This window comes from Choloepus didactylus, chromosome 10, assembly GCF_015220235.1.
Source record: "Choloepus didactylus isolate mChoDid1 chromosome 10, mChoDid1.pri, whole genome shotgun sequence".
In the NCBI taxonomy this organism is placed as follows: Eukaryota; Metazoa; Chordata; class Mammalia; order Pilosa; family Megalonychidae; genus Choloepus; species Choloepus didactylus.
The window spans coordinates 88,367,949-88,389,680 of NC_051316.1; the positions used below are offsets into that span (position 1 = coordinate 88,367,949).

The 21,732-nt window shown below is 47.6% G+C and overlaps 1 long non-coding RNA gene across 1 annotated transcript; it reads left to right on the forward strand.

The window, feature by feature from the left end:
• Positions 1–117: 117 nt before the first annotated feature.
• Positions 118–8,031, forward strand: LOC119505020. The gene is made up of 3 exons (XR_005210669.1): positions 118–1,024; positions 1,721–1,794; positions 6,704–8,031. It is a non-coding gene; the product is annotated as an uncharacterized LOC119505020 (long non-coding RNA).
• Positions 8,032–21,732: the final 13,701 nt, after the last annotated feature.

Sequence of the window (21,732 nt, forward strand, 5' to 3'; positions counted from 1 at the left end):
ATCCCCAAAGACTTTAGCCAGTAGAGACGCTGGACAAGGGGACTTTCCCGCCCCCTCCCGGATCCCACCCAATGACGACTTGGGGACGGGCCCATGGCAGACCGTGAGGCTGGGCCCATGGCAGACCGGAAGGCTGCAATGGACTCACTTCCTTGCGTGAGGAAAGCATCGAGAAACAATTGATTTGCAGATACTGAAGCTCGCAAGGCGTTTTACTGCGGCCTGGGCTTCGCTTCATTTCCTGCCAGCCACCGCAGGACGATGCCTGGAGGTCGGAGGCAGTTCTATGTGGAAGTGGAGAGCGCGAGGGAACTCATATCCCACCCCCCAACTCCCCACCCCACAACACACAGAAAACCTCTAAGCGCCGTTCATCTGGGATCTGGAGGCACAATGCGGAAGTTCATCCTTTATTGTGCGATAGGTATTAAGCGCCTACTGTGTGCTGGGCACTAATCAGAATCCTAATGGGGAAACTGAGCATTAAGTAAGTAGATGTTTTGGAGGCTCCGAGGGGATGGCAGGTGCGAAGACCAGGAAGTGAAGAGGAGTGGCGCGTGGTCGGTGCTAGGTCGTGACAGAAGACAAAAAATTATAAGCGGCAAAGTGAGGGAAGATGAAGGGTCAGTGAATGACATAGGCCAGACATAAGAAAAAGAAGTAGCCAATGGGTTTGCTTTTTAAAGTGCTGTGGAGAGCCTTGGAAGGATCTTAGGCAGGGAGTCTCATGATCTGATTTATGCGTTTAAAAGATCTCTCTGGCTGTTGTGTGGAGAATGGATTGGAGAGGGCAAAAGATCAAACTTAGATAAACTGAGTAGGAGACTGTCTAATCCAAGTGAAAGATGCTGCCCAGGCCGGATAGTGGCAGTGGGAATGAAAAGAAGGGACTGGGTTTGAGGATATTAGGAGATAAAAATCAGTTAAGAAGAAACGACGGATTGGAGATGGCTACCCCAAGTTTCTGAAATGATACTTGAATCAAAATATTACCTCTTTGTTCTAGGTGGATTCGAGAAGAATGGTAAGTTGGCAGTAAAACCACCAAATGCATTTTAAAAAGAAAAGAAGTGTAACTTGAATGAGAAATACATTTCACTGTATTGTATTTTGAACACTCAGCCACGGGTCCCAGAACATAGAAAGGCCCCTCTGAGAGTGCGATTGGGAATCAACATCAAATAATGAACAAGCTAGAAAAATGACATATTTCAACAGGGAGTTGCATGTGAGGATTTGGTAGTGCCAGACCTGCCTTCTCCAGTGAGGACTGCACATTCTACTAGCACAGAGAATTCTATGCAGTGGGGCCAAGATAATTCTCCAGAATTTTCCATGCCTTGAAATGAAATTTGCTTTGAAACTTCTCATGTCCTTTTGTTCTAATTCTGTGCTCATCATACAATCTTCTGATAATTTGTTTAGTTTTCCAGAGAGGTGAATCTGGATAACATGTATATTTTATCCCTACCTGCAATTGTAAATTAATAAATTGCTATCTTTACATCAGATCCCCATGAGTTAGGTACATGTGAGTCAGTCCTGACGGTTTTGTCACGTGTAGGTGGGGTTGACAGACAATCTATATGCTGCCCAGTTAAAACTGAATTTCATGCAATATTTGGTACATACTTGCAGTAAAAAATTATTCATCGTTTTTCTGAAATTTAAATTAAACTAGGCATCCCGTTTCATTTTGTTTTGTTTTTGCTTAATTCAGCACCCCTATCTCTGGACAGTGAAAGAATTGAGTTTCTGAACCAACAAATTGATTCCAAACCACCTGGAACCGAGGTGAGCACATTGAGCGTCCCTCCACCCTCCCTCCCTCCATCCCATGACCCTCTTCCTGAGTGGTCAACTCCCCTCTCCAGCACTGATCTTTTCCTGCACCATTTGTATTCCAATTCCTTTAAAAATTCTAGTTTTCTACACCTTGGAAAGCTTCGAGAACCTTCATGTGGGTGTCCCTTAGGGCTGGGTCTCACTCTTCATGCTCCATGCCCAACTTCCACACAGGGGCTGCTGGCTCAGCCCAGACCTCTGTCCTAGCTCCAGGCCTGGACACAAGCTGCTTCCATGACATGACTACCTAAATGTCCAGCAGTTGCCTCCAACAGGTCCCCATTCAGCCGGCCATGCCTCTTAGTGGGTGGTTGACTTCCATCCACCTTGTGCTCTGGAAAGAAACGGAACTATCCAAGGTGCTTCCTCAGCTCCCCCATCCGGTCAGGTGACAAGTCCTGTCCATCTTCCCATCCATCCTGCCTCTTCATGTCTCTCTCACCCATTCTTCCCGGCCCCAGACACTGTTTTAGGTCAGACCACCATTACCTTTCCTCAACTACACAAACAGCCTCCCCACTGGTCTCCTTGTCTCTAGATTCGTCTGCTCTACTTTGTCCTACTTAGGGAAGCAAAAGTGATTTATCTAGAGGACAATCTCACTCTATCCCTTCCTCCATGACTCCACCTCCCCAACCCCTTCCCTACCCCACCACCTGGCAACTCCTCAGCAGCCTTTTGGTCTCAGCTTAGACTTCACCTTGTTCAAGAAGTTCTCCCTGATGCCATAAGACAAGTTCAGTGCCACCTTCTGTGCCCATGGCACCTAAACTCACCCCGCATTAGAGGCTGGAGCACTCTTGCTATTTCTTTCATACTGACCTTTTTTCTCCCCTAGAGAGGTGGTTTCCTGAGGGCAGGGACCATGTCTCCCTCCCCAGGTCTTGGCATGGATCTGGTGCTCAGAAGATATGTACTGAGTGATAGAATGAGGCCACTTGGCTCATCTGAGCCTTCAGTTCTATCCAGTTCTTAGGTCAGGGCATGGTCATGGGGCCAGTGGGTCAAAGCCCATCAGTTCATCATCTAGAGGAGTGTTCTCAAAGAATGCTGTGGCTGAGGAGAAGGGCCATCAGTGAGGATGAAGGGGCCAACCTCGGGGCATCAGACCAAGTTTCCAGAGGAAGACTCCAGGGCAGGGAGATCAGAAGCAGGGGGAAGGGCAGTGAGGCTAGACTGGGAGCCAAGAAAGGCCAAAAAAGCTCAGGAACCCAGTTAAAAGAAGCAGCTGTGGCATTTTCTCCCAAACACCACAGCATTCAGAGGAGGCAACTGTGATGCCCAGTATTTATGCTTAGAGCTTGGGGGGGTGCCTTTCCCTGTCCAGCTTCAGGTCATCCATACCCCCATCTTCATCCCCATGCAGGGTTGGCATTTTCACCCCCATTAGACAAAGCAGTGTCAATAGCCTTCACCATCTCCTGTGCACTGGGTGGGGACAGGCCACTCCCACACAGGAGAGATGAAGAGTGACTGAAGGATGTTTGGGTGCTGGTGGCTAGGGTTCACTGCCCAGGGGCAGAGTGGGGCCATTGGTGCAAGGCACAGAAAGGGGTTGTACCTTCCACTGCCAACCCCTTGGGGCTGAGCTCCCCTTCCCAGTCACGGATGCCCTTTCTCTGAAAGAGGCTGGAGAATGAGTTGTCTCAAGGCATGATGGGTCTTGGGCTGAATCTTGGCCTTAGCCTGGTCTGGCAGGTGCCAAGAGCTTTGACATTGCAAAGTTTAAAGGCATTGTCTGCCTGCAAGAAGTGGAGGCTCAGTCACGCCCTTGGTGTCACCCACTTCATCCACCAGTCCTCATTTGGGTGTATGGGCACTGGTCTGGTGGGTTTGTCCTGGATTGCCTGAGTGGGCCCTAAAGGCCGTCACAGACATCCTGAAACAGGAGAGGCCAAGGGGGCGGAGACACAGAAGATGAGGAGGAGGCCATGTGTGACCACAGAGGCAGCAGTTGGAGTGATGCAGCCACAAACCAAGGAATGCCGACAGCCATCAGTCGCTGGAAGAGGCAGAGAACACTTCGTTCCCTACAGCTCCGTAGCGAGGGTGGCCCTGCCAACATCTCAGTAGTGGACTCTGGCCTACAGAGCTGCAAGAGAGTACATTTCTGTTGTTTTCAGCCACACGGTGTGTGGGGGCAGCAGCCACAGGAAACCAGTACAGAAATGGACATAGTGTCCTTGAGTTGCAAAAGCATTTTCAGGATTAATTTCAGACAGGACCCTGGTTTCTGTCCTGAAGGGGGCGGTTTTTCTTCTCTTGAGTTATGGAAAGTCATTCACCACATGGCAGGCTCCCCCCTCTCATCTTCACCCTTTCCATGAAGCCACTCCTTCACGGGCTGGGGGCTTTCTGCAAGGAGCTGTCCCATCCCCATCACTCACAGTCACACAGCGTGTAAATGCCACACACACGGCTCGAGTTACTCAGCTGCAGCAAGGCTCATTTTGCAGCATCCACGCAGGTGTCCATTTAACACATGTCCTCTGGGCACCTCCTAGTGCTGGTCCCTGTGCCAGGCTCAGCGATGCAGGCTGAGAGGACTGCTGGTTCCTGGCCTCACAGAGCCCACATTTTATTAGTGGAGACAGACAGTGGGCAAATAAAAAAAATCAAGGTCTACTTCAAATGGCAGGTGATGAGCCTTGTGAGGAAAAATCAATCCCAGTGTGTTTTAACTATTTTCTTGCAATCAGTCCTGTGAGTTCCTCTACATGCCCCCCGCCCCACTCCTCCAGCCCCCAGGAAATCATAAAGTGGGTTTTCAACCAGTCTGTGGCTCAGCATCCCTGGGAGTGGGGTGGCTGGGGTCCCTGATGCCCTCCACCCACGGTGCCAGCCCCCAAGCACTAAGCATGTGCCAGGCCCAGCCCTCGGCCGTCCCAGTGTCCAGCCAAACCCCTGCCCCTGCTCTCTGACATGTGGACCTGGCTGAGGGCACACGGCTGTCGCAGCCTTCCGGGTGTCCCAGAGCCGTGGAAAGGGGCTGCTGGCCCATTGGCCTCCCTCCAGCTGGCAGGGCCGACTTCCATGGGGTGAGGATGGGGACTGGGCCTGACACTCCTCCCCACCCACAAAGCCCCATGTCTGACTCCTGCCCGGGGCCTGGAGTTCTGAAAAACGGCTGGGGAGCCTCCTGGGTGAGGGGACCTCGAATTGGGGCTATTGATCCTCCATTAACCAAAGACAAGGAGGATTTTGGAAAATGTTTTCTTTGACCACAGAATCCAAATATTTCTCTGGGGCCTCTGGGTCGGTATGAAGCCCACAGTACGCGTTTAATATTCCTCAGCCCCGACTTGACTCTACTGCGCCCTGAGGACTGAGTGAAGGTGTAGTGTTCACTCTCCGCCACGAGATGGCGACAGAGCATCTTCAGGGCAACACCGCCACCTCGTGGCTATTAATGCTCGTGACATCCCAGAAAAGCGCGAACTTCCTGGAGAACGAGAAACTGGCTGGGAGCTCAGGGAGCAGAGCCTCCTAAAAGGCAGGTGTCCACGCATTTTCCCCTCACCCTCACCCTCGCTCCCAGGACCAGGAATCCTCTCACACAGTCCCATCCCGGGTGGCAAATGACGGGGACCTGGGGGAATGGCGGTTTATACAGACGTTTCACAATTTTCTTTTATATTTCTAAGTAGGGCAAACTGTCCCAAGGGACATTCTCCTTCCTAATCAATTTGTCATTTCAAAGGAAAATTAAACTAAATCCATACACGGCAGAATTTCAAAGTTTGTTTGTAATTAGAGTCTGTGTTGCCAAGTCAAATATTTTCAAAAATGTGCCAGGCAGATGCAAATTTACAGTAAATCTCGTAAAGGTTATGTATCAGTTTTCCTCAAATGCATGGGCTCCTTTCAAAGCCCTAGGAGGTGCCTTATGATTGAGTTCACATGGGCAGAGGTCTTTGTAAAAATTGAAAAAGTTAGATGTTTTAACTGCAATTGGTTAAGACTGCTGTCTCTTTCCACCTGACCTGCTCTCCATCACACTGTGCTGGGAGGCATTGAGAAGCCATGGGGATTCTGGGAATTTGGCTAAGGTGAACTAGAGTTGGGAATGCATTTCATTTAGATTTAGTAGAATACGTATGCATGATTTACAGTCATTTCAGCATATACTTAAGAAATGGCTGGCGGCCCTGTGTAGGAATGGCTTCCAGCAATGCACCTACCATCCTCTTATGCAGTGTTGTGACATGAGGGTGCAGAGCCAGAGGTGGCATCGCACTCAGAGCCAGGAGCTACTCTGTGGGAAATTCCTATCATGAGACATGCAAGAGTGTAGGCAGAGGCCACTTAACCAAAATGGAAGTTCATTCCTGTCAGGAATAAATGCGATAGTGCAACACGTACAGTTAAGACTGCTCTGGACTTTCTTTTTTTTTTTCATTTTTGATGGGATTGACACAAAATATAACTTATTAGAGTTCTGTGTAGGGCTCAAATCTGTAGCAGTACTATAGACAGCGAGCATTCTGGATGCAAAATAGCATGTTTTATACCCCCAACCTATTCTATTGTGTCTTAGCAGAGCGTTATCAATATCAATAGTAGCTTGTGACACTGAAAAAAACAAAAACAACTTTCTTAACTAGCAATATCCCAAAACAAATTATGATGAACTATGTTAAAGACTGAATTATCTTCTTCTTCTCTCTTTAGAAAATATTACAAAATAATTTTGCCATACGAGGAGCTGAGCAGAGTATCTGGTCAAAAAAATACAGGGAAAGGCACTATAAAGATATGTCAGGCAATTAATTAACGTCTTAGTCTTTTATTTTCTGGATGCTTGTGGTCTTTGTTATTCAGAAATTACAATTTGTTATGATTTCTTTTCTCATCCTAGATAGTTACTTCCTTTCACACCACTCAGAACTTTCCCTGGTGCCTGACACAGTGCTGGTGGCATGGCAGATCATGAGCAAGCAGGTAGATAACCAGGTCCTTCAACGGCAAGTTCCTCTCCCCTCCAGGGGACATCTCCCTGCTTCCTGCTTGGGGTCTGGGAACAGCCTCTCTCTGACTCTTCTGCCCCTAAATCTACATTGCTCCTACTTCTGCCCTCCATGGATAGCAGTGGCATCTCTCTCTCATTTTAAATGAACTTTTTGAGGTATGACATATATATCCAAAATCGTATAAAAGTGCACATCTTGATGGGTTATTACAAAGTGAACACACTTGTGTAACTACCACTGAGAATCAGAAATACTCTTGCCTGTGTCCCAGAAGCTCCCTTGGTGTCCCCTTCTAGTCATCAACCCCTCCCGCCTCCCCAGAGTGAACCACTAGCCTGGTTTCTAACACTGTAGAGTTGTTTCGCCTTGGGTTAAATTTATATAACTAGAATCATACAGTATATATTCTTATGTCTGTCTTCTTTCACTCAATATCATGTTGCTTGGATTCATTCACGTTGTTATGTGTGGCTGTAGTCCATTCATTTTTATCACCGTGAATATTCCATTGTATGAGTGTATCACAGTTTATCCATTTTATTCTTAAGGTTCATAGGGTATTTCCATTTTTTTCATCTTTTGAATAGTATTTCTATGAACACTCCTGTGCACCTTTTGGTATAATCTGTATATATTTCTGTGGTTATAGAGCTAGAAGGGAAATTACTGGGTCATATGGTATGTATGTATTGGAAATTTTCCCTAGTGATTGGCCTGCAATTTTCCATTCTTGTAGGGTCCTGTTCAGTTTTCAATATCAAGGAAATAAAAAATGGTCCAGGTACATTTGAAAAGAATGCACATTTTTCAGGCGTCTGGTGCTAGGTTGTGTCCTTTGTGGCTTTTTTGTTGCGGTTGTCTGCTCTGTGAAATTTCCCACCATACTTGAGAATTTGTCTATTTCTCCTTTTAGTTTTGACAATTGTGTTGTATATATATTTAAAGCCATGTTACCATGTACATATACATTTAGAAGTGTTGCATATTCTTGGTAAATGCCCCTTTAATCATCATGAAATGTTCCTCTTCATCTCTATTATAGTCTAAATTGTCCGATATTAATATAGCTACAAAAGATTTGTTTTGGTTAGTGTTTTCATGGTGTACCTTTTTCATCTTTTCACTTTCAGTCTTTCTGTATCCTTATATTTTAACTCTGTCTCTTATAAGTAGTATGTAGTTGTGCTTTTCTCATCCTAATATCTTTGTCTTTTAATTGGAGTATTTAATCTTTTATATTTAATGATCTTTTAATTTTTTTATATTTAATGAAATTTCTAGCATATTTGGGCCTAAATATTTCATATCTCTATTTTTTATTTGTCTTATTCATTTTATGTCCTTTTTTTCCGTTTTCTTAACTTCTTTTGCAACAGTTATATTCTATTATTCTATTTTTCCTCAGTAAATAATTGTATGTGCTTTTACTGGTTACCTTAGCGATTATAATATGAATCCTTGATCTATTAATGTTAAGCATAAAGTAACACTTTTACCACTTCCATGACAATTCAAAAACACATTTAGACTCCTCCTTCCTTTTGTGCTATGGTTATCAAGTATTTTCAACACACCTATATATGAATATATATACATATGTATGGATATGCATTTATGAATATGTATACACATACACACTTTAAAACCAACTTTAATTCTGCAGCTCAAAAATAAAGATTTATTAAGGGAAGAAAAAAATAACACTGTTCTAGGTGCAAGACACACTGAAGCAAGTTTTTTTGTTGTATTTTCTTTGTATATTATTATAAACATTCATTTAACTTGTTGTAGTTTGAAGTAAAAAATTTCCAAAATGTATGCTCATGCTCAACAATAATCATTAAAATGTCTGCAGCATAAAAAAACACAACTTTATTGAGGTATAATTTACATACAATAAAATATCCGCATTTTAAGTATATAGTTTGATGAGTTTTACAAATATATGAATGCAGTGACCACCTCCGTCATGGTATAGAATATTTTACTCACCCTAAAGAATTCCTTAGTGCCCGTTGCCATCAGTCACCCACCAACGGACCCAGGAGAGCGGACGGGAGGCCCGCGGGCTCTGGAGGGTGAGCAGGTGCGTCACTTACCGCTAGAACTGGGAAAGCATTCGATGGGCGGGGCGTAGGTTATGGGGTTCCCTCTTAGGGGGTGACAGAGGAAGGATCTGAACCCAGGGCTCACTCAGGCAGGCAGGGAGGTGCTGGGAACTGTCCTCCCACCAAGACCACCCAGGGGAAATTTCTCCCACAGGGAGACGGAGGGGATCCTGGACAGCCAAAGAAGAAGAAAAATAACAAACGATGCCCATCCCGTCCCTCCCGAAACCTCTTCCTCCCACCCTTCTCTAGGATTCCCTTTCTCAGCAACGGCAAGGCCAGAAATTTGGGCATCATCCTGGATCGCCCGAGCCCCACCCGGCCCCTTCCCTCGCCCCGCCCCGCCCCCTCCAGCTCCTAAATGTGTCCGGAACCGCTTCCCTCCCCGCCCCGTCCCTGCTCTCATGGGGCACCAGCCTCTCTCAGCTTTCCCGCGGGGCGCAGACTCCTAACTGGGCTCCCCACGTCCACTCACACTTTTCTTTCACCGGGTAGGGGACCTCCAGGCGTGGGGTTCCATATTGAAAAGCCGCTGCAAGGTACCTGGTGAAAAGACCCCGTCCCACTTCTCCCCGGGCACTGAGAGCTCTCAGGTTGCCAGGCTAGCGGCTTCTTGTTTATCTCTCTGGAGACAGTCTACGTATTTATATTGTTCTCCTTTAGAAAACTGAACAACCAACCAGAAAATGGGTTTTATTATCTTCTTCTCCCTTAATGAATAATTGCATGTGCTTTTACTAGTTACCCTAGAGATTATGATATGAATTCTTGGTCCCTTAAAATCAACTATATAATTAGTTGACCACAAATAGTAACTTACTATGCACTCCCTTCTATAGCTTCCTTTTTTTTTTTTTTTTTTTGCTTGGCGGTATATCATGGAAATCACTCTATATCAATTCGCTGAGCACTTCCTCATTTTTAAAGACGCACCCTATTCCACTGTACGGTTACATCATGATTTATTTGACCAGTCTTTTTTTTTGATGGTTACTTAGGTTGTTTCCAATCTTTTACAAATACAATGCTACCATGAATCACGCTGTGTATCATTTCACACACGGGCTGGATATCTGTAACATCTTGTTGGGTCAAAGGTGTGTGCATCTGTGATTTTGTTAGACGTCACTAAGTTTTTCCCCACGGGTGTCACAACCATTTATAAATCTCTTCCCACATGAGACCGGCCTGTGTCAGGGTCACAGGGGCCTCCAAGGCGTCAGGCCATGGTCCTCCGGCACTGCCCCACCGCGGGTCCCTAGACAGGCGGCGGCTTCACCCTAAGGGACGGCCCGCCTCCCGCACTGCGCTCTCCACCCCAGCCGCCATCCCGTCAGGGCGCCACTCTCCTGTACAGCGGCTGGTGATGGCCTCCCCACCGCGGAAGCCAGGGGGTGCTTCTCTCCCTAAAACCCAAATCTGATGGCTCCCTACCCTGCCTCAGACCCCGTCGTGACACCGCAGTGCTCTGGGGAGGAAACCCAAACCCTTTCTCAGAGACCCTGGGGTCCGGGCTCCCGGGCCTCTCTCCTGCTTCCTCCCAACATTTTGCCCCTTATCCCCGATTCCTAACCCTGTGTTTCAGCCGGGGTAACCTCTGGGAAGGTGTCTGTCCCCCCCACATCGGAGAGACCCCTCCACTGTAGCACATCTCCTGCCCCCAACACAGTGCACCCCACCCCCAAACGGCCTGGTTGTCTGTTTGTTGGTGGCGGGCCTACGCCTGCGCCCAGCACAGATCGGGAACCGAATTAATGTTAATGAATGAGTGAAGAAATAATGAGTGAACGCACAAACCAGCAGAGAATATCGGGCGCTTCAGCCCTCGGCAGGTCCCCAGCCCTGCGGGGCGCGCACACCAGGGGGCGCCCGAGAGCTTCCCGCTGGTGCCTGGGAACCCTGAGGGGAGTAGGCCCGGCGCCCGGCCAGGAACCCGCGGGGGTCCCCAGCAGCAGGAGGCGCCCCCCGCCCCGTAGACCAGACCCGAGGCTGCAAAAGAACCCTCAGGGACCATGAGAAGCTAGAATGGATGAAGTAATTCAGGAATTTCGACCTCAGGGACTGCATGGCCACCATGCCTGCTGTGAGGGGTGGCAGGGAGGCAGAAGGGGAGGTGGTGAAGGTGGGGGTGGGGGAGAAGTAGGGAGAAAGAGGAGGAGAGGGGAGAAAGGGGGAAGGTAAGGAGGAGGGGGTGGGGAGAAGAAGACAGGAGAAAAGGGAAAAAGAAAAAGGGAGAGGGAGGGGATTGGGGGTAGGGGCTGGCATTCTGGAACCTGCTGTTAGGTTCTGTCCCCTTCCTGTCCTCACCTCAGTCTGCCCAGCTGCACCCCGAGTGTGAACTTGGTGTCCAGGACTGGAGGTCTGGGGCAGAGCGTGGACCAAGGGTGGACTCCTTGGGCGAGGTTCATGTTGGGATTAAAATGTCTCAGCACAGAGGTCCTTTAACATCCAGTCGAACCTTGGACAAGTCATCCTCTGTGCCTCAGTCTCCACATCTGTAAACCAGGGATAAATAGCCCAGTCACAGTGAGTTCTCTGCTGGACAAACAATGCCATTGGCCATGGACCTCTAAGCTGATCAGACTGGACTGAGGGCTTGTTCTTCCCCTGGGCAGTGGGGCAGGGTCTGTGAGCTCAGCTCTGGGATGGGGTCCGGGGCACCCCGTTGCTGATGTCCCAAGAAGCAGTTCCCAAATGGGTCCACAATCCACCTGGTTTTAGGTAGGACTGCAAGTGGTTCTGAACTCCAATTTGTGGCCCTGGGCAAAAGATCAGGGCCCCACCCTCACCCCCCAGCTGCACCTTATGACCTAGCCCTGGGTCCTCACTGGGCATCGGCCCCTCTGGGGTAGGGAGGAATCATGCACACTTGTGTGGTGGAGGGCTCCATCCACCCATCCCTCCATTGGACAATATTTATATACAGGGTGCTGGGGAAGCAGTAGAAACCTTCAGAGAATGAACAGTCTGGGAGGAGACTGTGTTCAGATGAGGACACAATAGTTTTTGAATGGCAACTATAATCAGCATTCGAGGGGAGAATTACTTGGGCCTGTGAGTCTATAACTGGGGAACTGGGATCCCTTGTGAGATGCATGTGGGTTGGGGATGGAATGAAGTAGGAGGGAGCCTGATGAAGAACTGAGGGAACGGCCTTCCAGGCAGAGGGAGCAGCATTCCTGGAGGCCCAGAGGCAGGCAAAGCCAGATTGGAATAAAAGGGAGAGAATTGTGCTGTGGTTATTGACATTGCTGCCTCTTGGGTGCTCAAACAGCTTCCCCCCTTGAGAAGTGGCCTCTCCCTACCAGATCTCCAAGCCCTTCAGGTCTCTGTCTGCTGGGCCCAAAGCAAGGCACCCTGGCATTGTCAACCACCAGACAAGGGGCCTTGCCCACTCTGTCTGTCCACCTGAACCGTGAGCTGTTTGAGGCTGGGCTCTGGTACTCAACCTTTATTTAGCCAACACTTACCAAGGCCACACAACTTTTTCATGCCTCTTTGGCCCAGCACCTTACTCCAAGTACATGCCCCAAGAGCAGTTTATATTAAAAAAAAAATTCTAGTCTGGGGGGTCTGTAGACCTTGTCTTGGCCAGGTTTCTTCTTTTCCCAACTTGGGAAACTGAGGTCCAGAGGGAGAAATGGATTTCCCCAAAGTCATGCCAGTGGTTTGCAGGAGCTCCAAGTCTGGCTCTGAGGATTTAAAATACGTGTAAAGCCCTTAGAGCCAAGGAACCTGGTGGCTGCTCTGTCACTATTATTCTACTCTAGCCAACCCAATGGTTTCCAGGGAGAGGAACTTAGAAAGTTTCCCCAGATAAAGGGGGAGAGTTCCCAGAATGCTGGCTAGGCCTGTGTGCCAGGCACTGTGCAGGCACTTCCCCAGACCACCACCTTTCCAATCAGAGTGTTGCCCCCCATGCCCAGGAAACAGAGGCTGTTCTGGGGCCGTTCCTGCCTGCCTGTACACATCACTCCACAGCACAGCTCTGCGGGTAGGTTTTATTATCATCCTCATTTTGCAGATGAGCACACGGGGCCCAGAGAAGAAAAATGACTTGCTTGGGGTGACAGAGCCCAGCAAAGGCTTAACTTCACATCCACTTCATTCTTCTCCACTTCTCCAGAGGCCTGACCCCCCCAACCCCTACCCTTCACCCCAGGTCCAAAAGGTATACTGTAGACGAGTTGATGCCCCAGGGCTGGTCTCCAGGTCTAACTTGACTCTAGGATTCTTCTTGGAAAGGCCTCCAGGACCCATATAGCTGAGCTGGCTTTGGGCCCACCCAGTCCTCTCCAGAGGAGGCTCGGGGCCTGTGAATGACATCCTGGCTCCTCCTTCCTCCTGCCAGCCTCCTGAGTACCTGTGCCTTCACTTCCTCAACCGAGACAGGCTGGACTGGGCTGCCTGGAGCTGGTGCAGCTCAGCCTTGCAGGGGAACATATTTTGCAGGCTGAGCTGGCAGAGGGACAGCCAGGAGTGGAAGGCAATTGTGGGGCACCCTCACTTCGAACTTTCTGAGAAGGCCTCCACCCTTCTCTTTCTGCCTCCAAGGTCTGGGCTTGGAAGGCAACACCAGAGTCAGCCACAAATGCTTCCTCTTTGCCCAGCTCGCTGCACAGTGGCAGAGCCCTGGGCCTGCAGCCCCTGGCAAGGCCACCCAAGGGCCCTTTCTCCCCCAAGCCGGACTTGTATATGGCCATGCCTCCACGCCCCACACCTGCAGCAGTGCATGTTGCTTTAGAAGAAGTTTTATCTGCCAGAGGGGCTTTGAGGGTGGAGAGCCGGACTCTTATCTTTAAGCAAGGGGCCTGCCCTACAGTTGGGGCTTTGTAATCTGACATTTGTGATTTTTTCACCCTTGTTTCCCCCCTAAGGAGGGAAGATTTGCTGAATCATTCGGGGGAGGTAGTTGGAGGGGGCTGGGGGCGAGGCAGCTGGAAGGCAGTGATAAGTCGGAGGCTGGGCTGAGGGGTGCTGGGGAGCTGGCCCCAGGAGGAAACCCCGAACTGTGACCGTTTCCAGCAAAGATTGTAGGCTTCTGAAGAGCTGCCCTGCGTAGGCTGAACTGGGGAGTCTGAAACCTTCCTTCCAGAGGAGTCTTGGGCCTCCTGGTGCAGGTGGCCTGAGCCAGGCAAGCCCAGATGGGCATTCCATGAGCCAGCAGGTGCTGGAAGAGAGGGGAGGTGACAGTGAGCTGGGGAGGGGGTGGGGGGCTGGTGGCTGAGTTCCTGCAGGCCTGCTCCCAGCACCCCTCTAGGCCACCTTTGTTTTACAGATTGACCCCTGAGGCCCCAAGAGGGGTGCTGGGAGCTGATGGGAGGCCTCTTGTCTCCCCACGCCTTTGCACTGACTATTTTTTTGGCTTGGGGTGGCCATCTCCCCCTTTGACCAATCATATATTTTTTTCTTTTTCAGGTGCCTGCTTCCTCCAGGAAGACTTTCCTGACCCTCTGGGGTGGGCTTGGTGAATCCTCAGGCTCTTAGATCCCCCAGGCTTCTTCTCTCCTGGACTTTGCCCTTCCAGGGCCCAGCACAGAGTGGGTACCCCACAAATAATGGGTGGAGTCTTGGTGTTCTTTCCTCTAACCCTGAGAGGAGTTGGCATCTATTGGGACTGAAAATCTGGGGCCTGCATGGTGGAAAGAAATCCCCCCAGGGATGGGCTCCTGCAGAGAGGACTCATAGCAGGGAGACGTGGGCCCCAACCCCAGGGTCCTACCCTGCCTTTCCAAGGCTCCAGCGGCCCTGCTCGTCACTCTGCCTGCAAAGTGGGCCTGACCTTCAGGAGGCCAGCTACCAGCCTCTGCAGTGGGTAGCCTTTTGTGCAGATCACAGCCTGGTCACTGTCCTCCCTGGGCTGTCAGTCCAGTAGAGACAGATGTCCCAGCAGGGACTGTGAGGTGGTGGACCACAGGCCCAGCAGAAGGGCCTGGAGCAGAGCGGCCAGGCTGGACTGGGCTGGGCTTTCCCAGGATGCTCTCTGCCCGACTGATTTCTGACGCCCCCCCGAGTCTGGTGGGCAACCGCAGCCCCAGGAAGAGGGGTGATTGACGCCCCTGAGTCAGTGGCCACATCCCTGCTGCTCCCAAAAGGGGCTTCTGGGGCAGGAAGAGCTGCCCATGGTGGTCGCTTTGCTCCCTTCCTGCTGCCTGACTGAGCCCAGAGATAAGTCCTCGCTGGGCTGAGAGAGGCCTGGGGTGAAGCCTACCCCAGAAATCATGTCAGAGTTCCTCATGCAGAGGAAGGGGCCTGAGGGCCACGATAACCCCTTTATTTTTAAGAGCTCCGGGAGGAAGTCCTAAGTCACCCTTGCATAAATAGCTCCAAGCTCAACCTGGCGTCTTTGGCCCCAGCTGTCAGAGGGGATGGCTGAGGAGTGTGGTACAGTTCAGCTCGTCACATGATAGCAGGACCCCTATCTGCCAGCCCAGGATCTGGACTCCCCCAGCTCACCGTCAGGGTTGTTGGCAGTGATAATAATAACAATGGCATTCATTGCGGGTGTAATGTATACCCAGCCACTCACAGCGCTGCCTGTGGGAAGTGCTGTAATCCTGGGGCGAGCATGAGCAGGGGAGATTAAGCTACCTGGGAAAGCATCTGGGGGAGGTGGCATTTGAGTTGGACCTGGCACAGTTTTGAGAACTGAGCAAAGTGGTCAGAGAAGAAACCCTCCAGGGAGAGGGAACAGAAAGAGCAGAGGCTGAGTCAAGGGGTGCCGACAGGTGCAGGTTCAAGGAGCTGCCTGTGGACCTACCCAGTTAATTGCCTTTCTGGCCTCAGTCTCCTTGTCAGGAAAATGGGAATAATACAGTTACCTCCTTCAAAGAGTTAATGCATATAAAGTGCTTGCAACAGTTTCTAGCACTTCATTAGCTCTCAATAAATATTAGATATTAATTTATTGCTATTAGTAATGCCAGGCAGTGTCTAAGCTGCAAAATGAGTCAAGTCACACTCTTCTATCTACATTTTTAAGTGCGTCTTTCCAATTTTCAAACCGTGTTCCCATGTTACTGAAACTCAGCCCAGACACTCACGTGTACACACGCATGCTGGCAGGCATCACGTCCTCCCTGTCCTCCCCCACAGTCACCACCTCCACCCTCCAGTCTCTTGTTCAACAACTGACAGATGAGAGAAATGGAGGCCTGGAAGGGGCGGGACTGACCAAAGTCACCCAGCCAAGCAGGGGCCGGGTGATGAATCAGTCCCGGGCTTTGTCCTTCCACACCACCCTCTCCCAAGAGGAAACTCAGGGCTCCTTAGTGACACTGTCCCCGGCCACCCCACCTGAAGTGGGGATCTATTGTGTCCACCCCTACTCTACACCCGAAGGCCCTTCCCTGCCTCTCGACTTTATTTATCTTCTGAGCTCCAAGAGGGCAGGGATTTTGTCTGTTTTCTCCACTGTCCTATCCTCAACATTTAAAGCAGTGCCAGGCACATGGTGGATGCACAAAAAATAGAGCTGACGAATGAATGACTTCCAGCCCTTCGGGGTGACCTTTTTAAAATTTTACTTTAATGCATTTTTTAAATTGTGAACGGTAACATGTACATAACAGTGATAACTTTCAAAGTACGATTTAACAACTAGAGAGCAAACTTCAAAGAATATCATGGATCATAGTTCCACAACTTCAGCTATTTCCATTATTATAAAATGTAACATACGTACAGAAAGGTGTCAACTTTCGACGTACAGCTCAACAAGCAGTCGTATAGGTAATTTCAAAAATTGTTATGGGTTACAGTTCCACAGTTTCAGTTCTTTCCTTATTATGCAATATAGGGTATACACAGAGAGATGAAAACCCTCAAAGCTTGATTCAATGAGTAGCTATAGAGCAAATTTCAAAGGATGCTATAGGTTATAGCTCCACCATGTCACCTACCTCCTTCCAGCTATTCCAACACCTCAGGGTGAACTTTGTGCCTCTGTAAGGGTCCTGGACCCGGCTGCCATACGTGACTCCAGGGGGCACGGCTGCCTGCTCTGCAGACGTGGGCAGGCCTGACCCTCTGCTTTTGCCCCAGGGCTGGGCAGAGAGGGGTGTCTGCAGACCACTCCTGGGCTGGAAGTTCCAGCAGACTGTTCCCAGCAGGCCAGAGGCCCTATCCAGTATCTTCTCCTTCTTTCCTTTTGAATGAAACAAAAAAAGTCCTTTTCAAAACAAAAACAAAAACAAAACGCACACACACACACAAATTGACATTGTGGAAATGATGGAAAACCCAAAAACAAGTATAAAAAAGGGAATAAAAAATCCACTGTGATGCCTCCCACCACCCAAAGGTGACTCAGTGGACATTGGCGGCTGCCTCTCCCAATGGCAGATGGTTTTACACCACTGAGATCAGGATGCATGTACAACTGTGCTTTTTGTCTGTAGCATCACATTAGGAGCAACTTTTCCTTGGAGATTGCAATGCACTTTCATGTAGAACTCTCCAAACCTTGGTGGGGTCAGGGTGGGGTGAGGATGGGGGCTCCCAGGCCTGGCTTCCTATCCCTCCTCCTTCTGCTCTTCCTCCTGCTGCTCTCCTGTATCCTCTTTCTCCTCCCTGCTCATCTGCACTCTCTTTGAGTCTCAGTTTACCCAGTTGTAGGGCAGGGATAACAATGTTCTTGTCTCCCAGAGTTATGACTCCTGAGACGGTGACGAGTGTGAGGCTGAGCATTCAGTAGGGCCTCATTAAATGTTAACTGAGTCTGACTCTTACAGAAGACTGCAGGAGCAGGTAGAGAAAAGGCTGGAGTGGGGCAAGAATGGTGGAGAAGTGGCTAAATCACAGGAGGCACCCAGAGGCCCTGCCCTCCTGCCCCACATGCTATTCTCATACATTCTGGGGTGCTAGAACCTTCCAGAAAAGGGCATTTTCCCTTTAGACCTTAAAGAAGAGCTGGGAAGCATCAGCACAATCCCGTAGCCTGCAAGGCCGTGACCAGGGGGAATTGGGGTCTTCAGCCCACACCGGCACAAGACTGATTCCCACTGCATTTGTTCATGTTGCTGGGATGAAAAGGCCCCCTGAGAAACCCCTGGGAGGCCTCTTCCTCCCAGTCTCTTGTCATTTGGGTGAAGTGGTTGGAAGGCCCTCTCCCTCTGCCCTGCTCCCCCTCTCCCGCTCTCTGGGCCACCGGGCTCCTGATAACACTTGGAAGGCGCTATCGGCCCAGGAGGGTCCTCCTGCTGGGCCCACTGGCCTGCTGCATGCTGGCGGTTGGCAGCCGGCACTGCTTGATAAACTTATCAGGCCAAACCTGAGTCACGGCCTGCTCGGCACATGCCTCTGCCTCAGATTTCCCTCCTGCTACCTCCTGGCAGCCCCCAGGCCAGATCCTAACTCCTTTCATTGGAACCCCAGGCCCTGCCTGGCTCCTCCCTAAGGCTCAACCTGAGCTGGACACCCAGGCCACTCCCCACCGGGGCCAGGAGGTGGCTCCTGGGAGGAGCTGTGTGTCCAGTGTCCAACCTATCTACTCCCAAGCCAGGTGCTACTCTTCTGTGGTCCTGCCCTACCTGCCAAGGATCCCCCAGGGGCCCTGAGCAAGTTGCATGTCCATCTCCTACTTATTGGAGACCGCTTAGGTGCTAGTTCCTGAACCAGGTGTTAGGTCACAAAAGATGGGACCCAACGTCTGCCAGAAAGTGGCTCATGGGGTTGGGGGATGGGGTCAAGTCAACCAGTGCTGGTAAAACAGAAAGAAAGTGGATGTCATGGAGCTTTGCACGGGGCACTACCGGAGCTGGGAGGGGTCAACAGCTTTGAAGGGGGCCACGGAGAGGCAAACTTCAAGGCAGGGAAATGATATTTGAGCTGAGGGAGACTTTTATAATGCCAGTAATAATGTTATCATGCATGCCCATTACAGAAAAATGAAACATGCACACTGAAAAATAAGAAGAAAAAAATGCAACCCCCTTTATTCAGCAACAGCCACTGATGATATGCTGCTTTTTATCCTCGTAAATTTCCTTCTATATATATATGACTAACAAAATGGAATCATATGCTGTATACTGATTTGTGAATGTGTGTGTGTGTGAGCATGGGTATGTGTGTATGTAAATCTGGTCCCTGTTACTCCACTGTGCCTGGAAGAAGTCCCTATTATTTGTTCTTAAATCTTTGTTAATTTGCTTGGTGAACCTGGTATCTCATTGTTTTAATTTGTACTTATTTCATTAATATCAAGCAAGGTTCAGGATCTTTTTTTTCAAGTATATATCTTTTGTCAGTTTTTCACATAGCCTTTGTTCATTTTTCTAGTAAGTCTTAGTGTTGTCTTATTGATTTTTAAATAACTTTATTTCTTTTTAATTGTGGTAAAATACACATAATGTAAAAAGTATTTTAACCATTTTAATGTTCTTTGACATTAAGTACATTGATAATACTGTACAAATTTCACCACTTTCTATTCTAGACTATTTTCATCATCCCAAACCAAAACTAATATTCATTTAACAATAATTCCCCATTCCCCTCTCCCCTCACTCCTGGTAACTACATTCTGCTTTCTGTCTCTATGACTTTGCTTATTCTAAGTATTTCTCATAAGGGAAATCATACAATATTCGTCCTTTTGTGTCTGGCCTATTTCACTCAATGTGATGTCTTCAAGGGTCATCTGTGTGGAAGTATTGCCAGCTCTTTACTTCTTTTTATGCCCAAATAATATTCCACTGTATGGATAGACCACATTTGGTTTATCTAGTCTTCTCCTGATGGACGCTTGGGTTGCTTCCACCTTTTGGCTATGGTGAATAATGCTGCTATGAACTTTGGTGTAGTAACGTCTGTCCAAGTCCCTGCTTTTAATTCTTTTGGTTATACCTAGGAGTGGAATTACTGAATTGGATGGTGATTCTATGTTATCTTTCTGAGTAACTGCCAACTGTCTTTCCAAAGTAGCTGTGCCATTTTACATTCCTAGCAACAATGTATGGGCCTTCCTATTTTTCTACATCCTTGTCAACTTATTATTTTCAGCTTTTTAATACTAGCCATTGTATTAGTTATGAAATGGCTTCTCATTGTAGTTTTAATTTGCTAATGATGTTGAGCATCTTTTCATATACTTATTGGCTATTTGAATATCTTCTTTGGAGAAATATCTGTTCAAATCTTTGGTCCATTTTTAAATCGGGTTGTTTGTCTTTTCAATGTCGAGTTGTAAGAATTATTTATATATTCTGGATATTAAACCTTTATTAGAAATATGGTTAGCAAGTATTTTCTCCCATTCTCTAGGTTGTCTTTTCACTTTCTTGATAATGTCCTTTGATGCACAAACGTTTTTCATTTTGATGAAGTCTATTTTATCTACTTTTATCTATTTTTTCTTTTTTTATCTATTTTTTTCTTTTGTCTATTTTTTCATTTGTTTTTTGTGCTTTTGTTGTAAAATCTATTTTATCCAATCTACCAAACTCTGCATTTTAATAGGAGAATTGAATCCATTGAAATTTAAGGTAATATCTGGGAAGGAAGGATTTATTTCTGCTATTTTTATTATGTGTTGTCCATATGTCTTGAATGTTTTTTGGTCTTCAGTGGCTCCATCACTGCATCTTCTTCTTTAATTAGTTGCTATTTTGTAGTATACCATTTTGATTCCCTTCTTTTTTCCTTTTCTCTACATTTTCTAGTTATCTTCTTAGCGGTTACCTTTGTAATTACAATGAACACCTTAAACTAATAACAACCTGGTTTGTCTAGTTTGTCTAGTACCAACCTAGTCTCAGTAGTACACAAAATCTTTACTCCTCTATATCTCTTTCCCCCCTTTTATATTGTTATTGTCTCAGATTATTTATTTATACATTGTATGCCCATTAACATAGATTTAAAATGCTATTTTATACATTGCCTGTTAAGTCATACAGTGAGGGAAGAGCAGTGATAAGTCAAAAGTACAATAACACAGGTTTTTATATTTGCCTCTGTAGTGACCTTTAATAATGTTCTTTATTTCTTTATATGGTTTTGGGTTACTGTCTAGTGCCCTTTATTTCAGCCTGAAGGACTCCCTTTATCATTTTTTGTATCATTTATTGTCTTCTGTTAATGAACTCTTTCAGGTTTTGTAAATGTCTTAATTACTCCTTCATTTTTTGAAAGATGATTTTGCCAGATATAGAATTCTTGGTTGGTAGCTATTTTCTTTAAGGATTTTAAATATGCCTTCCCAATGTCTTCTGGCGTCCATGGTTTCTGATGAGAAGTCCACTGTCTTTCTTATTGGGGATCCCTTGTATATGACAAGTGGCTTCTCTCTTGCTGCTTTCAAAATTCTCTTTGTCTTTGGATTTTGACAATTTCACTATAATGTGCCTTGGGAAGATCTCTATCCTGCTTGGGGGTTCATTGAGTCTCCAGGATATGCATATTTATGTCTTTCATTAGACTTGGGAAGTTTTCAACCAGTATTTCTTCAAACACCTTTTTTCTGTCCCCTCCTCCTTCTCTTGTCCTTCTGGAACTCCAGTGATGTGTATGGTGGTACGCTTGATGGTATCCTGCAGGTCTCTCAGGCTCTGTTAATTTTTCTTCATTATTTTTTCTTTCCATTCCTCACACTGGATAATTTCAATTGTCTTCATGTTCAATGTTTCTTTTGTCAGTTCAAATCTGCTTTGAATACATTTAATGAGTTTTTCATTTCAATTACTGTATTTTGCAGCTCCAAATTTTCTGTTTCCTTTTTAAAATTTCCATCTCTTTATTTTGTTCAGACATTTGCCTAATTTCCTCTAATTATTTGTATGTGGATTTCTTTAGCTCACTGAACATAT